The 17,154-nt window shown below is 43.3% G+C and overlaps 1 long non-coding RNA gene across 3 annotated transcripts in view; it reads right to left on the bottom strand.

Moving 5' to 3' along the window:
* Positions 1-10: 10 nt before the first annotated feature.
* Positions 11-17,154, bottom strand: part of LOC125698884 (uncharacterized) — a 108,565-nt gene continuing 91,421 nt past the window's right edge. For 2 of the 3 annotated variants that reach the window (XR_007379360.1, XR_007379358.1), the window contains 6 exons: positions 9,431-9,523; positions 7,592-7,684; positions 2,974-3,096; positions 1,845-1,958; positions 1,136-1,365; positions 11-688 (listed from right to left, as the gene is read on the bottom strand). This is a non-coding gene — a long non-coding RNA (uncharacterized LOC125698884). The remainder of the gene's footprint in view (positions 689-1,135; positions 1,366-1,844; positions 1,959-2,973; positions 3,097-7,591; positions 7,685-9,430; positions 9,524-17,154) is intronic. The other variant, XR_007379359.1, reaches the window with a different exon arrangement.

The following is a 17,154-nucleotide window of genomic DNA, read 5'->3' as shown; positions in this document are numbered from 1 at the left end:
CTAGGCTGCTTCCTCTCCTCAGAAATGAAATAGAATGTAATTATATTAAAGAAGAGTTGGTTCTTTTAAATAATTTATTTAGTGTATCACTATTTATCATTAAATTGCATGGTGCTTTTTCCCCTGCAAATTGCCTATTTGTCACATACTGCAGTTTCCCATAAAGCTGGTGACTTTCTAGCACTAAAACCCGCTCAGTGGGAACATGAGCAGAGCAGAAACCATATTTTAAGCTTCCAAAGCATGGAATACCTGGCTATCACCTAACCTACATGAAAGGAGCTGATCCAGATGCTGCAATAAGGACTAATAATAATCCCAACATGGCTATTGCATATACACTTATAAACAAGACCAAAACCATTTTTCTTGAGTAAAGCATGGTTTCTTTTCCAGATCACTGTAGCTAGACACATGGCCTTGCTCTGTATTTCATCCTGTATTCACATTAGCCTTCCTTTAAGATGACCTCTGTTCCTAATCTCATTTCAGTTCAGTTAATATTTGTGATAATAAGACTGACTTAATACTCCAGGGAGAGTCAGGGAAAAAAAAGTAATTACTGGGAAAATATTGAAGGAAAACATAAAGAGTCATTAAGAGATAACATGAGTTCCCAAAGCCAGCCTACCTCTCGTTGGCTTCTCCAGAGCAGTTTCTGTCACTCAGCAAGTTCAGGAATTCAATCCTGGGGGGAAAAGAAAATAAATCAGATTAAGCAATAATGAAAAAACATGAATAACATCACTTGGATGAGGTGAGGTTTGCAGTGCTGGGACCTTGCACCAAGCTTACTAGCAGTCCTAGTGCAACATTGAGGCTCACTGGAGGCTTCCAAGCAGTTCCCAGAAACTCTCAGTTGGGTGCTGTAAGGGGGACCATGTGGGATATTTTGGAAAACAAACTGTTGTGAAAAGGAGGAAGAATACAGATGTCTTGCCATTAGCTTGAATACACGCACCACAGAAAAGGGACCAACTTAGCTTAAGGTGTTACCAGCTGTGCCTCGTATCCTCCAGCAGCTGTAACCACTTTCATTTGGGACAGCGTGAGCACTGGGGTTTGGAGCCTTGAGGCCATAAGGATTATTTGTTGGGTTGTTTTAAGATGGGCTTTACTCATCTCAGTTGCTCACCTTACACCACTCTGCCTCCAGGAGCTGCTTTCTAACTGGTTTCTTGCACCATCCAACTAATTTGTCGGGTTGTTTTTTTTTTCCTTCTTTGTTGGCACACATTTATGCAAAGGGAGTTGACTCCTGTGACTCTGACAGCAGTTCCTCAGATGTAGCTGTTCTGTGAATCAAAAAAGCCTTCTTTGGGCAGTTTACGCTGTCAGATATGTTGTGAACAGGCAGAATCCCCCCTGAATACAAAATGAGTTAAAAACTAATATCACTTGAGCCCCAAGAAATATTGGAGATCTCCATTTTCTACTTAATTTGCCTTTCACTGGTGGATTGCAGACGTGGGCAGTGCTTGTCAGGTTATATATGTTATATCTTAATAACGGGCAATAAAGCAAGCTGTCCTGCATGAGGGAATGCATTAATCTGACAGCTTTCTGTCTGAAATAAATAACAATGGAGTATTGTGAAAATAAAATGAGTTTGTAAACAGGCACTCTCTCTCTTAGGAAAAACAGCCTCCTTGATTGTTTTATGCTAATGCTTTGAACTACTGGAAAGCAATAAAAATGGATACGTTTAGCAGAGATATAACTGAATGTACATGATTGTTCTTTCATCAAGCCTGTTTGATAAAGAGAGACACTACTTGCCTTTAAATCTGATGCGTATATACTGCAAGCTACAAAATGGGGGAGGAAAAAAGTATGCCACTTACCTGTATCTCCAGGTACCAGTTTCACATTCTTAGAGCTTTTTTGTGAAGACCTTTCTTATTTGCTTTCCTGGTACACACACAGCTGAGGTCTTGCTGGGAAGCAGGATGGGCAGCCTGTAAGGAAGGTATGGGCATCTGTCTTTCCCCAAGCTCAAACCTGTTTCAAGGGCCCCAGCAAGAAGGGAAGCTGCCTGCACCCAGCTGAGCTGGTGCCCGTCGCCTGTGGGAGCTGTTAGCATTTCAGAAGAGCTGTTAATGTCTCACCTTCAGCTTGGAAGTCCTTCCTGCAGCCAGCCAAGGCATTTGGCTGCACATGGAAGTCTCGCTGCTGTCCATGGGATCGGTTGGAACCACACCATCAGACAGTGCTGGCTGCAGGACAAGGAGATGCACACGGGCACTGTTTGGCAGCCCTCCCAAAGCCCAGCACGTCCCCACCATGCCCTTGGCAGACAATGTCCCCTCCAGGCCACGCTCCGGTCTCCTGAGCAGCCACCAGCTGCCAACTCAGCAGGGATTCTGCTGGGAGCTGCTCCTAACACAGCGTGAGCTGAGAGCAGCAGTGTCTCACTTGTGACAGAAAAATGCAGTGATCTCTGGGAGATCTCCTTGTAGGTCACCTACAACACTCGCAGACAGCTGGAGTCAGGGATAACCACAGCCTGCCACCAGTTTTGGATCTGGTGTCATGTTTTCCTCTTCCTGACAGTGGCTGCGTATTGCCCGATCTCCGACTTGTCCTGTGATGCATCAGGTGCACGGAACTGATCTCCTACCCCAAACCCTGCTATTTCCATAAGCAGATTCAAATACCTTTCCTCTTCACCGTACCTTTCATGGGTTCCCTCCTTCATCATTAGCTTACACTCACTCTCATTCACTGTCATGTTACAGTGTATGCCACGACACTCCTTATAAGTCCAACAAGTTAATACATTTAATATATTCTCTTGAGCTTCTTGCTGATATTTTTTTAGGTCAATAAGTATCTTTGTATCTTTGAATGTCTCTATGTTTTAATGGACAAATATTGGAGGTATGGAGATATGCCAATAGCTCTGGGAACATGAGCATTACGGAGCATTACTAAGACTCTTTCTTTCCAGTGCACCTCAGATTATTTTCTTACCCTTTAAGAACATAATTAGTCCCTTGAGGCCTGGACCATGCCTGTTGTCTGTGCTGTGCAATCTTCATGCTGCTCAGCGATTAATTCCCCTTCGGATGGCAGAACGTCACGGCACTGCAAGTGCTGAAAAAGGAAGAATAAAAAACATCCCATTAGCCTATGGAGAGGATGCAACCTCAAGATGTTCACTTTCAGCTGACGACAACTTAAAGTCAAAGCAGTTCCTAGGAAGGGGGGGACAAACCAGAGCCATCCATCAGCAAAGAGCCCCTTCCAGAGGGGTCACATCCTTCCCAGTTTGGGAAGTGGAAACCTCAGCAGCTGCCCTGCTCTGCTGGAGGGCCCAGCTCTGCACAGCCACACAGTGCTTCCAGCACACAAGTGGGTTTATTTCAGGCACCGTGCACCAGCTGCTCTGCAGCTCTCAGTGGGAGCACAGATTGATTTTTGCCATCTCCAAGGAAAGTGAATTCTCCGTTGAGACCAAAGCACCTGGGTGTGCCCGCTGTGCCATTAATGGAGCAGGCAGAGAGGCCTTTGGTGCCACTGCTCTCTCCGATGATTTCTGTTTTGGGGATCTTTCTGTGCTGGAACACGAGCAGTGACCTGTTCCATCAGCTGAAGTCATAAAAGGAAACGAGGCAGAGAAAATGAGGGAAAGCCCTCTCTTTCATGTCTTATATGATACAAACACTAAATCATTTTCTCAAGGGAGGACTTGTAAAGGAGTCTATCCAAAAGGACGTCTGTTTAACAAGAATCTCTCTCATCAGCAATCCAAGAAGGGCCACAGTTAAAGCAGACAAGTCATTTAGTTTTTGTCTCATTTCCTAACATTGCCACCAAACTGAGGCATTTAAAGTTACCGTTGTCACAACACTAATTTATCTATTTGAACACTGGAGCTCTCTGGTGATTGAACGAGTTCTGCAGCAAGAACAGATTATTTCATCAGCTGCATCTATCTGACTTTCATCATTTTATGGATATCGGAGAGAAACTGACTACGATGAGAGAAAGCACAGCTTTCAGTGCCTTGATAGCACTATCAGTGAGACAGAGAAAACAATTCTGCAGCCAAAACCTTCTGCTCATGTATGGAAAACCAATGTCCTGAGCTTTCGTGTTGCCTTGGAAACATGAAATATAAATACTATTAATAAATTATTTTCAAGCAACCACAGTATCCAGTGCTGGGGACCTGATCCGAGTTTCTCTGATCCACTCTTCTAACTGAGGGAAATAGCAAAGAAGAACAAATCTCAGCCAAGTTCCACTTGCGCTTGAGCTTCCAGAAGAGCTAGCACAAGTTTTTCATGGGATCCCCATAAACAGGACAGCCGTGGCTCCTTTCACTCACAGGACAACACCTGTGTGCCCAGAGCCTGGCCTGCAGCACAGGGCCATCGGTGGGAGCATGGGACACGACCACCCCAGCAGAGGGGCTGCTTCCACCACCGTGCTGCATATGAATGTGGCAGTGCTATTTTTACACTTGGTTCCAAACTATTTCAAGCAAAAATTTGCTCACTGCAAGACTTCCTTCAGTTAGCCATTCATTTTTAAAGAGCTGTTCATAGCGCTGATTTTGAGTTTTCTTTCTCCAGTCTTCCTCAGGAACAAAACTATTGCCAAACTCCACAAACCTCTTCTGACTCCTGCTGAAAGTTGAACTGGCTACAAGTCTGGATCAAAGGGGGAAAAAGCCTTTAATCTGGAAGCACTGCAGTATTTACATAACACAAGATAAGCTCCAACTCTTCATATCTAGCATGTAGACACGCTTAAGAGAAGCATATTAAAATAGGCCATTTTAAATTTGATTTGGGGTGGGGGGAGGAGACTTTTATAGCTACTGTAAGAGGAAACAAGACTGGCAATGGAATCAGCACTGCTTGCGAGGCATTTAAGTGAAAAGCTCAGCATTTTCAGGATTTCCTGCCTGAAGGAGAACAATCTCTTGGAGTCATTTTCACACACAGGAGGAAAAGAGGACACAGAATCCTACTGCAGCCTGGGGCTAATGCTTTCCTCAGAGCTGGAAACCAAGGATCATCATGAGGAGCCCTCCTGAAAAAGATAAAGGTTCAAATGTCAGCTCCTCAACTGTGATTGCAAATTTTGGCAGCAGTCTACTAATAGGACTGATGACAAAACGTACAAATTGATCTGGAGTTGATGTATTGCAGAACTATACTAAAAATGAAATGTTTCTCAAGAACTGTCCTCTTTTTAGCCAACTCTGGTAAATCCAGAATAATGGAAAGTTCAATACATGTATTGATATTTATTCTAATGACTTCATCATCTTTCCTTATGGATGCACTGAAAACAAACACAGAAATGCTTCAATATCAAACACCCACTTCTGCCTGCTCCACTTCTGCAGGAGCAAAGCTATCTATTCTGCAGCTAATTAGCTATCATCTATAAAGCAATAGGAAGGGCCATGCTTTAATTTAGATCCATATGGTAAAGGCTTTTTTGAAAAGATGAGGCTTATATCATATTTTGGAGTTCTCAGAGCCAGAGGTTTCCCAGAAGAGGCCATCTATCATTGATAACAGCTGCCAGCCCTCAAGATTATCAGTTATAGCTCTTAATGATCACACCTATGAAAATGGTGACCAAAGGATCAGGAGGCAGTGGCTGACACATGCTTTAGGAACACAAATCTGAGAAAAGCTGAGACAAGGAGCGGGGCAGCACCAAAAAATGAGAATGGAGAAACATCTCAGGGGTCTTTCTAGGGTCCTCACTGTCTTTCCTTCAAGAAAATAGCAGAATTCAGTTTTTTTTTTGAGTTCAGGTAAGAACCAAGGTGCTGCTGCTTGTGGACACTGTCCTGCATCACTGGATGCCCGTCCCATTTATGCACGGGGCAGGTTCAGTTCCCTCCCCTGGCTGATCTCTCTGATTGTCCTGAAGTCCCACAGATCAGAGCCCTTCTTTGCTCCCACTGCTGCCCACAAGCACCTGAGCTCCCAGCTCCGTATCTGAGTGAAAGCTGAAAGCTAACGATGTGCTGATGAGGCTCTGTCACACACACAGCACGGTCACAACCACAATTTCAAGGCTAAATTGCTGCAAACTGCACTTCTCCAAATCTCTGAGGAGTCTCAGACTACAGCAGGACTTGGATCTGATTTTTTCCCCCCATTCTAACGTAGCCTCAGTTCATTTCCAAAGTGCTGCCTGCTCTATTCTCTGGATACAGAGCAGCTGAAGTGCAGTCAAACGCATCCTGCTGCTTCTAAAGCAGCTTCTGTCTCGCTGCTCTTATCTGGGCAGCACAGGGCTGGGTCCTGCTTCTAAGGAGAGAAACAGCTTACATCACTTATGATGCCTCACGTTGTCAAAATAACCAGACAAGCTTAAAATACAAGCTGACACTGCTAGGAACTATGTGCTTAAAATGTTGAATAGTAGTGGCACAGAATTGGAAATACTTGAAATTTTTAGAGAATAAAAATGCAAGATATCAGAGAAATGTCAAACCTTTTCTGTATTTCACCCATCAATAACACATCGTACATTGCTGTAAAGACAGAGGATGACAATGTCCAGGAAGCCCCAACAAGTGCCAAGCAAACACTGTTGCAGGACCAGTGGTGCATCACAGGAACATGTGTAACCTCCAGGGAACAGACTCACCAGGCAGCTGCTCCTCACGGGCACTGCAGACATTTCTCATTAGTGATGTAAATAAAAGCATTTGGGCCTGATTCTCTTCATGTGCAGGACACCTAACGTTGCATGAGCATGGAACTTACACACAGAGAAAAGAGATGCCAAGAGGCCCTGGAGCATCATTGCTCTCAGAGGGAAATCCTACAGTGAAAACTTCAGGATCCATGGGAAAACTTCAGGATCTACTTGCTCACATGGATGAGGCCCACTGTATAAGATGCGTGCCCAGAAAACCAGCGGTTGGCTGTATTCTACACATCAGATAAGATGCTGAATGCCAAATTTCAGATGGGCATCATGCATTTTAGAAATTAAAATACATGTTTTGGGTTTTTTTAACCACATCAGTTGGATTTCTGTCTGTGGGAATCTTTTCCTCAGAGAGGCTCCTTTCATGGAAGCAGCAGGGCAGTGTGATGTAACAGCATGAAATGAGGGATCTTGAAAAGCAGAGATGCTCTGCAGAAAGCACCACATTTGCATTTTAAGCTACATCTATTCTCTGAATACTCAGACATCTGAAAGCAACCCCAGACTTTTAGTTAGCAGCAGATCTTTTCATTTCAGCCTGAATTTAAAGGTTGTGCATGTTTGCAGCATTTGCACGGAGCAGCACCGCTCAGCTCTCCCTGGGAACACAGCACTGTGCTGAGCTGTGCTGGGTTGTGCCCTGCTGCAGTGAGCAGTGGCCCCAGCACACCGGGGTGTTGTGTGAGGCACAGAGCTCTGATACTGCTGCCCTCAGTAAGGGCTTTAACACGTGTCAGAGCTACGACAGCTGAGCCTTTTCAGCCATATAAAGGCAGTATGAGTGATAAGCAACTGAACAAATCCCACTGTCCCTTTCACAAAACAAAAGCCCCGTAGGACTTTGGAGGAAATTGGAGATACTTCAACTCAATTTTCCACTTTCAGAAATCAGACTTACTTTACAGCAGGCTGCTCAGGAATTGTTGAGCATTGCAAGGTTCTCCTCAACATCTCCAGACTGCCCAGAATTCCACTTCCTTCCTTCAGCAGCCTGGAGAAGGTGAAGAGGAAGAGAAAGAATGAGGTTACAACCCTTGTCAGCTCCCCAGTGAGAAGCAGTGATGCAGCAGTGCGTGAGCCTTCAGGAAAGGGGCAGACTGTGTGCTGGATTTATTGACACAAACGTTGGTCTCAGTTATTGACTTTCTGATGCAGAAGATGCTGGCAGAAAAATTATCTGTGTGCAGAATGGATAAAAGCTGAGGGTTTGCTTTAGCCTGTCAATATGCACAGGACTTGAATGAGCATTGGTTTGTTTAGGGTTTGTGATTAAATTGATATGGCTTATGTCTAATTATACTGCTGATATAGATTGGCAATTAAACAGCACTAAGCAAGCAGAAGCTAACATCTTCAGTCACCTGCCACGCACTGGGGAGCCTGCAGGGAAGGGCCCTGAGGGGTGATTTAAGGAATCCCTGCAGAGGTTATTTCTGCAGTTCATTGACATCACATGAGGCCTCATCTCCTCTGACACTGGATTGTGAATCTTAAGGCCACAAGGCAGAGGGCAGATGGAGTAGGAACAGCTCTGCTGCCACATACCAGTGACAGGTAGCAGTGCTGTGAGCAGAGGCACCAAACAGCTGGGCTTCCAGCACAGCAGCACCCAGAGGGACTCAACCTGTTTCTAGATGCCTTCCTTCTCTTCCCTCTTCTTCTCATGACACAGAGACAGTTTCTCCCATAAGTGGAGGAAAGTGCCTGACCTCTGAAGAATATCCTGTTGAAGACTGGTTTGGCTTGCTCAAAAATCCCAGATGCGCTGGCTCAGCACATCGTTAGGGGGTGAGCTCAGGTCTGACAGCAGCAGCTGGCAGGTGTACAGCAGGTGCCACCAACCCAGGCTTGCTTTTCCAAAACTCAGCAAGGCAGAGTATCCACCTGGGGTTCTAAAAGACTCAGCTTCTGGCCCCAATTCCCTCACACGAGTGCATTCCTGCTTTGCTCTATTGGCTTCACAAAAAGCTGACACTGTTGAGGCATCTGGTGTGCTGAGACCACTACTTTTCCTAATGAAGAATGCAACTAAACTGCCTGGAGTTTGGCTTCCTTATAGCTGTTGTTTGTAACTAGGTAAAGCCCACTTCTCCCACACAGCACAAGATTATGCTCAGGACCAGCCCACATGCTAAGAGGAAGAGAGGAACAGGAAAAGGGATCCTCCTTTCCCTCCTTCCCTTCAATAAACCCACATCCATCTATCATGCTGCCCTACAACATCCAGTGCTGCTTTGCACCCCTTGGCATCACTTGGTCCTTGGGCTAACCATAGAGCTGGTACCAGTCTGGTACTTAACAGGAGAAAAACAGTGCTGATGGGCATGGCCAGACTTCCCTAGCATTCCTCCCTTCCCAGCTATATCCCTCTGTGATTGCTGCATTAAATTTCCTGAGTGTTACTGCTACCTTTAGGGTGCAGAGCAGAAGTTATATAAAGCAGCAGCATCCTTGTGTGCAAGTCAAAAATTATTTTACATACAGCACAGAAACATTTGTAGCTCACAACGGCTGAAATGGAGTTATATAAAATTGCAGCCTGTATAAAAAATTTTGAAATAGAGACAAAAACATAACACCTATAGAATGGAAATATTACATATTACTTTTAAGCCCATTATTTTATGAGAAATGTGGTCATGTGGGATTTAATCAATTAACTACCTCAGGAGTTAGTACACCTGTTAAAAATGTTCATGGTCAAGATAAGAAAAAAAGGCTTTGAATGAGTTCTCACCTTCGGTACGCTCACTGGGGCAGCTCAGGCTCTCCAGCACAGCTCCATGTCCTGCAACATGCCAGCAGCACAGCCTGGGGCAGAGCAGAGTGCCTTTGGGAAGGGGGGAAAAGAGGTGATATATCACAGTGTCAGTATTTGGGGAATACAAGAGTCACTGCCATTAGCAAAGGCCCTAACACGAGCAACATGAGCTTGAGCAAGAGGCTGCAAGGTAGGTAGGTATGTGATGCTCGCATCTCCATATAGAACAGAAGGAACATTGTAACCTGTGGCCAGATGGATGAGGGTTACGCGTTATCCACGTTTAAAACTCAGTTATTTACACATAACATTCAAAAATGTAAAGGCAAGTAAGAGGTAGATGGGAAACATTTGCTGTTTGATACTCCAGTTAAAGAAGGGGACTTTAGAAAGGAAGGGCAACGTTATTCCTAAACGTACAGCTGTCAATGGTCTCAAAAACAGCTGAACAAAAATAAATAATTAACAAATGTTGGAGACGCAGTACAGAAAATTCTGGCTTAACAAACATGCAGGACAACTGTATGGATCAGAAAGTCTTGCCTGGAAAACACAATGACTTTACAGGGTCACAAAGTTGGAAAAAACCTGTATCAGTCTCCTCTGCCTTTCTCTGCAGCAGGCAATGGGGAACACAGGCTCAGCCCAGCCATCACGAGGGCTGTTCACTGCCCTTCCTAACCCATGTGAGCATGGATAAACACAGACAGAAGAGAAGGCTGATGTGCACTGTGTGTCTGTGTGCAGGTATGCCCTGCTACGTGCAGTAATGCATGGGCTGACCATTATCAAGCAGGTGTTTAAAAGGCATCTGAGAGCAGTTCTGCTGTAGTCTAATTAGTGCTCTAATACGTATTACAGTGCAGAGTCATCATTATTTCCTCTTCATTAGCTGCTGATATATAATGCATCTTAATAAATCTTACCCATTTCCCTTTTTTTTTTTAATAAAAGAAAACCAAGAGTTTATTTCTCCCATTAACATAACAAAGGCAAAAGGAATATGATTAATGCATGCCATCTAAACTGTGTGCACTAAACATGAAAAAACAATGCACCATCTCAGCCTAACACGCCTTCACAAACTCTAAAATACGTTGTCAGTGTTAACAATTGCACACAAACAAAATGGTGCTGTAGAAAGAAGCAACAGAAAAATAAACCATTCCCTTCTCACCATCTTTTGACTATCACAATTCCTTGTTCCACTTATTTGAAAAGACAGGGACCACGAAGCCTCCCAGGATGCTTCAATATCATTGCAGGCATGATGGGGCCTGGCAGACAGAGAGCACAAGGATGCATTTCCTACAGGTACTGCTGTGAGAGCCCTGCGTGCCAGTTCTGCCCAAGCACACAGCTGTGGGATGGGCACTGCTGAAGCACCAGCCCCTCTTCCACCTCACAAGTCAATTCTCCATCAAACGTGTTGAGAACTGAGATGAACTCACCACAGGGGCTAGCAACTGAGGAAGGCATGTCTGTATGCTGTTCTGCCCTCTGACAGCAGCCCTGTAACGTCATGCACATGGCAGCCTGCAACAACTTGCCAGTTGTGTCTGATCCCCAAAACCAACACAAAGCTGCTCTGCAGCCCCACTCCCCACCTCTTGTGACAGAGCCACAGCAGATGCCTCACAATCCAGCGTCTGATGAGCTGTAACACCAAGCATCTCAACATCAGTGCATCCACATAAGCAGACAAATGCTGACCAGCACTGAGTAGGATAAGCTTCAATGCCCTCACTTTACAGACAGGGAATCAGCAGCTTAAACAATTTAGCATGGGCTGCTCAATAGAAGAGTCTCAGAGCCTGGGTGGCAATCCACAGATCTTGTCTCCTGCTACGGTCTTCATTTAACTTTACTACCAGCACCTTAATTATTTTCCTTTGTTGTTAAAGGCAGAAGCTCAAGTATAGCAAATAGTATAAACAAGTGTGCAAAGCTTAAAAGAATGCTTGATGGGATTTTGTCTCCTTTGCTACAGATATCCAGGACAAAGAGGAAAAGCTTGAAAGCAGATGGGCAAATGAGTTTTCTTGGTTTGATTTTACGGCGTTTCTCTTATTTTTATTATTAGCCAAGAACACTCTGAAGCCTCCAAAGGAAAGGGTAACGGTGTCAGGAAAATTTAACATGTGTTTGAGATGAATTCAATGCAGCTCTATTAGCTTTAGGTCTGCTCTTTTCTATACTTTTTTTTTTCCCCTTGAAGACACGTTTACATCTCAATTTAAAGAAACTACTGAAGCACAGGTAACTGGAGTGGTGTGCTGTACCTTGAGGCATACCAAGGAGCCAAGAAGCACAACAGTTTGATAACCATCTTAACGCAACACGGACATAACATTTGATTTCATATATTGATCACTCTATTTACAGTTAGTTGAGTAAGCACAAGTTTACCATCGGTGCTGGTTCTTACTCTTGTTTTCTGTACTGAATAAAACTGGCTGAAGCATAAGGATGGGAAAGCAATCATGTTTTATGAGCATAGAAGTGATATCCATCCCCAGTAATGAAGCATGAAGGTTTAAAAAAATAAAAACATAACACACAGAAGAGCAGTCCATGGAGTTATGCTAACTGGTCTCTCAACTAGGATTTAAAATGATCTTAAGTGGATACTTAAAAAAAAACAAACTTGATTTTTAAAGGTATATTTAATTGAGGTTAACCTCCAACTGTAAGAAAGTTAGAATGACTGCTTGCTTAATTTCATTTGCAGACACATCTGTATTTAATAAGTATAAAGATATTAAATATTTTTTGCAATTTTTCTTCCCTTTTCATCTCTTTAGAGGCTGCAGACACATTGCACACCTTTTATCAGTGGGACTTCTGAAGATGCTATTCCCAAACATCCACTCCAACCAGCACGCACGCAGCACACAAGGAAGTAACCACAAAATCAATTAACACAACAGTTACTTCTGCAGTCTGAAGTCTAATTACCAATGCAATACTGATGGCTTTCAGGCTAATAGAAAAACACCATTTCTGGTCAAACTGGGCCATCTTTCCCCCCACACATCCAAGAACAGCAAAGCAGTGCTGGAGCGTGCAGGGGAAGACATGAGATGGATCTCATCTGCTCTCAGCCAGCTGAAACACAGTGAGCCCAACCAGAACCAACAACCAGATCTCTGCCAGGACAGGGCCTGCCCTCACTCCCTGCCGTCCTGGGCTGGGTCCTTGAAGCGCACACACAAGCTCCTCAATTGTGTTGGCTCCAGCTGTGGATGCTGGGTCTTAACAACAACTCTAAACATTATAATTAGTTCATATATCTCAGACTTACAGTGGCCTTTGTGTAAAAGTACTTTACAGTTGAATAACTGTGATTCTCTTTATGTAAAATACGCAACATCAGTATAATCCTTAAAATCTAATAAAGATTCCATCAGGGTAAAATCATTATCCTTAGGCAAGAAAGAACCAATTCAATTATGACGTTGGTTGAAAAATCGAGGGTGAAAAGTTGTAGTACATATTAAACTTGAGGCTGAAAAGTTGTAGTACATATTAAAATGGTTACTACAAAATTTGTGCATCCAGGCTAACAAATGCTAATATGTTCTTTTGTTACCTTCCAATTTCTATGATTCATGTAAGCCTGCAGCAAGAGGAACTTGCTTTAAATTTCATCTACATTAAAAAAAGCAATGCAATTAATTGTAAAGTTATTAGCATTCATGTCTAGTTGTGTTATTAAGCTGTACACATCAAATCTGGTAGTACAAGTACAGGAATGTCATAATGAAGTAGAACAGCATTTAATCAGAAGAATTTCTAAAGGTCATCAGAGCATCATATAAATCCATCCATGCATGACAGCAATATGAAATAAATAACTGTAAGAACACAACGAGAATAAACTTCAATCTTTGAGCTTTGTTTCCAATAGTAGAAGAATTAGCTAAATTTCACGCTGAGAGCACAGCTAACAGAAAATGTTGAATTCTGTAGCTTTAATTAATGAAAGACTAATAAGATGTAGATAAGGAATGTTACACAAGGGAGCTAACGAGGTATGTACACTGATAGCTTCCCATGAACAGCTGATCTCATACGTCTCCGTAAAACTGAAAGGAAGTGTTCTGTTCAGCTTTTTCTTCCTCATTAGCCAGATGAGCCCTAAATGATTCCATTTAAACAACCAATGATTTATTAATATTTTTTGCACTCATACCAACAGTTTGACTGCTTTAGGGCACATATTACATGCCTGGTGCTTGGCAGGTGCTGTACCCCCACTGCATGCATGGGGTACAGCGGTGACCCAGGTGTCATGCACAAGGCTGGCATCGAGCTTGCTCCAGCACCACAGCCCTCCCTGCTCCTCCCCATGGCTCAGAGCCCATTGCCCTTCCCAGAGCAATTCCTACACTGGGTGGTGATACCAAAATTGCACACCCTGCGTAGTAATACTAAAATCCTAACCCATACATCATCCATACACCCAGGTAAGGCACGACACACGCTAGGAGGATATTAACACTGTCATTTTCCATTTCCTTCTTTCATGCATCCTCTCCAAGCCCAATCAAGGAAACAATTATTATTATTTTTAATGCTAAAAAAAGACTGCAAAAAGCAACAGACAACTCCAAAGGCTGACTACATTCTCATGCATCACTTTCAAATTATTATTTTTTTAATTCATTAGCGTCTGCCCTAAATGACAGAATTTATAACCATAGGCAGGTTTCCCAAGGAATCATCCCAGCAGTATGTTTACTGAACCAGCAGGAAAGCTGAACAAACAACGAAAAATCAGAAAAGGAAAAGGCTATAAGTGAAAGCGTGAGGAGCTGAAAAGGACCATGAGATTATAATCTTAAATTAAAACTGCAGTGAAGGTAATATAAAAGGTATTTTAATCACTACATCCAATTAAATGAAGTAAATCACTAAAGCATGTTAATTACCTTAACTATTATAATAATTTAGAATCAAACAGAAACGAAGCATCTCAGAGAGTCCGCTGATGCGCAGGCAGTGCAGCTCCCAGCTGCTGGAGGCTGGAAGCTCTGCAGGGCCAGCTGTGACCCACTGCCAGGTGAGGGCTCTGACTTGGGACAGCACAGCATTGAGCACAGCACTGCTGTCTTGCCAGCATTGCATCAACAATCTCAGCAACACTGGCGTGTTCTGACCACAGCCCAGCAAAGACAGTCGTTGTCGTATGCCAGTTCAGGGAGCGTTGGTGGTAGATATTTTAATTAGTGAAAACAGCACCAAAGAAGCACAATTTACATGTATGATTTATCTCTCAAGGTACTTTTCCATCTTTTCTGCCACAGCTGGAGCTGTAAGCTTCCTGAACACGAAAATACTGCAATGGTCTGAAGCAGCACACACACGCACGCACTTCCAGAGTGGTTTCCAGTTCACAGAGTTACAGTTCACCCTTGCTTATAAAGGACCAATTTTTCCTGATTTCCACATGCATGGGGGGTTTGCTTGCCTTCAAGAAAGCCAAACTTTCTGAAGCTAAAGTGAAATGATGTGAAAGTTGGAAAAAAGTCTTTTTTGCCCAGACAAAATGTGCTCCTATTTGGCACAGATGGGTCCTAGGGAGGGAACTTGTCCTGCCGGAGCACTTTGCTACATCAAGATCTTCTGGACGGCAGGGAGACACTTTCACAAGGGACAGAGAGCACAGTGATGGAGGCACCATTTTGTGCTTTGTTTCCTTCTTGTTTGGCCAGCTCTGTAGCCCTGCACATTATAAGCAGTCCCCAGTAGCCACAGGGTCCTACTCTGCAGAGAGAAGGAATGCTGTTTGCAAGCCTGTGTACCTGCTGGATTTTCAGAGCATGCAATTATTTTTAATAGTTCTCCTTCCATTTTCCCTTTGCATATGTCTTTTATCTAGCCAAATTTTGTGAATACTCTTCAATAAAATAAAATAAAATAAAAAGAACAAAAGAAGCAGTGAGTTTGTTCTCTTTGTTGTTCCTATTTGTTTTCCCTATAAGAAAAATGCACCACAGTGCTCAGGGTAGGATTTCATGCATTGTAATTTTACCTCCAGAATGTAATCTCTCCCACACTGCACTGCATGAAAAGGAAGAGAATACAGCAGTAATGTGCTTTTTTTTCATTCCTACCACTTCTTTATTGCTGGCAAGTAAATACAATTACACATCATGTACAACAATACACGCTAAAACTACAGAAACTACAAAAGAGCTGCAGTGTATCTAAGTCCATTTGAGAACTATCAAGCCTCCATTAGGGTAAAGGAGAAGAAAAGAAAGAACTTACAGAGGCACGGATGTTCTGGCAGCAAGGAAGAGCTGCACCCTGAGGCAGCCAGCACCAAAGCCCTTTACTGGAAGACTGCAACACTCCCACCCTACAACTGTATTTGCAGTATTACATTTAAGAATCTCATTTTCACAAATTTCATCTCTGTCTCTCAAACCACAGAGCTGTTAACGTTTTCCATGTTAGATTTGGTGTAGGTACTGCACTTACAGGACTGATCCTTTGCTTTACTCCTCGCTCAGAGCACAACCTGCTCCAGTCCTATTGCTGAGAACTCCTGGCAGTTCCCAGAAATCTGTGGGTTCTCCCCAGCCATAGAATCATTAAGGTTGGAAAAGACCACTAAGACCAAAAAGCTACAATAAAGTACCAGCATGAATCCAAAAAGGAATCTCTTCAACATGGATACTTTTATCACAACCCAATTCAAACTTCTTCAGTTTTAACACAGACCCTGCACAGATTTTGGAAGAAGTCCCAGAGCCAATCTTGTCCTTCAGCACATACGGTGTGGGCTCAATGGGACACACACTCTGCTGGCCTCCCTGCTGCCCACATCACCCCTTCCCTGAGCCAGGACATCCTCAGAATCCCTCCCCAAGGTGTAAGCAGCCATCAGACGTGTTTCACCTCCCACCATATAGAGCTTACACTTCCCTATGTCTCAATTTCAGTCTGCTTTATCTTATCACTTAATATACCTAAAAGTCATTCACTGTCCCATGTTATTATCGTGCATTTGAGCAGTCTTGCTCAAGGAGCATCCTTATCTATGGGTATGAAAGCCTGACAGTTCTCAGCTCTTTTTTCACTGTCGGATTTGTTTGGGCTGATGGACAACGGGTGCCTAACTGCTAAGCATTCCCAGCCCAAATCCAACTTCAGGCACCATCCATAAACTCCTCCATAACTACTCTGTCTTTCCTGTCCCTAGATTACCCCAACAGTGAGAAATCTGCTTCTTTCAGCAATATTTTGGAGATGTGGTGTTTCCTAAGCGAATACAGCTTCCTCAAGAGCAGGGTAGGAGGGCCGGGGCAAGCAGTTACTGCGGGCACCTTGACCAGATGCATGCTTCCATCAAGACTTCACCTGCTAAATTATCTTTTTCATCTGTTTTTTTCAGCTCTTCAAAAATATAACATTAATGGAATTCTAGAAGTTCTCATTATATATTCTGCTTTTCAAGCACAGTAAATTGTGATCCTGAATGCTACCCAGTGACAGCAAGTTCTTCAAGGGTTTTTGTATACAGCACTGCTCTTCCCATCAAATTTCCAATAAAGTATTTCCATTTTTATATCTGAAATCCCAGAAATGGCACTAGAGAAACCTGGCATTTTACTCTTAAATTTAATACAAACTATTTCGCTCAGCATGAAAGCATTTTAAAATGACTCCAGTGCAGATTGTGGTTCACT

This window comes from Lagopus muta, chromosome 11, assembly GCF_023343835.1.
Source record: "Lagopus muta isolate bLagMut1 chromosome 11, bLagMut1 primary, whole genome shotgun sequence".
NCBI classification, from domain to species: domain Eukaryota; kingdom Metazoa; phylum Chordata; class Aves; order Galliformes; family Phasianidae; genus Lagopus; species Lagopus muta.
The sequence above is the reverse complement of the archived record's forward strand: the minus strand, read 5'-3'. Positions and strand labels throughout refer to the sequence as shown.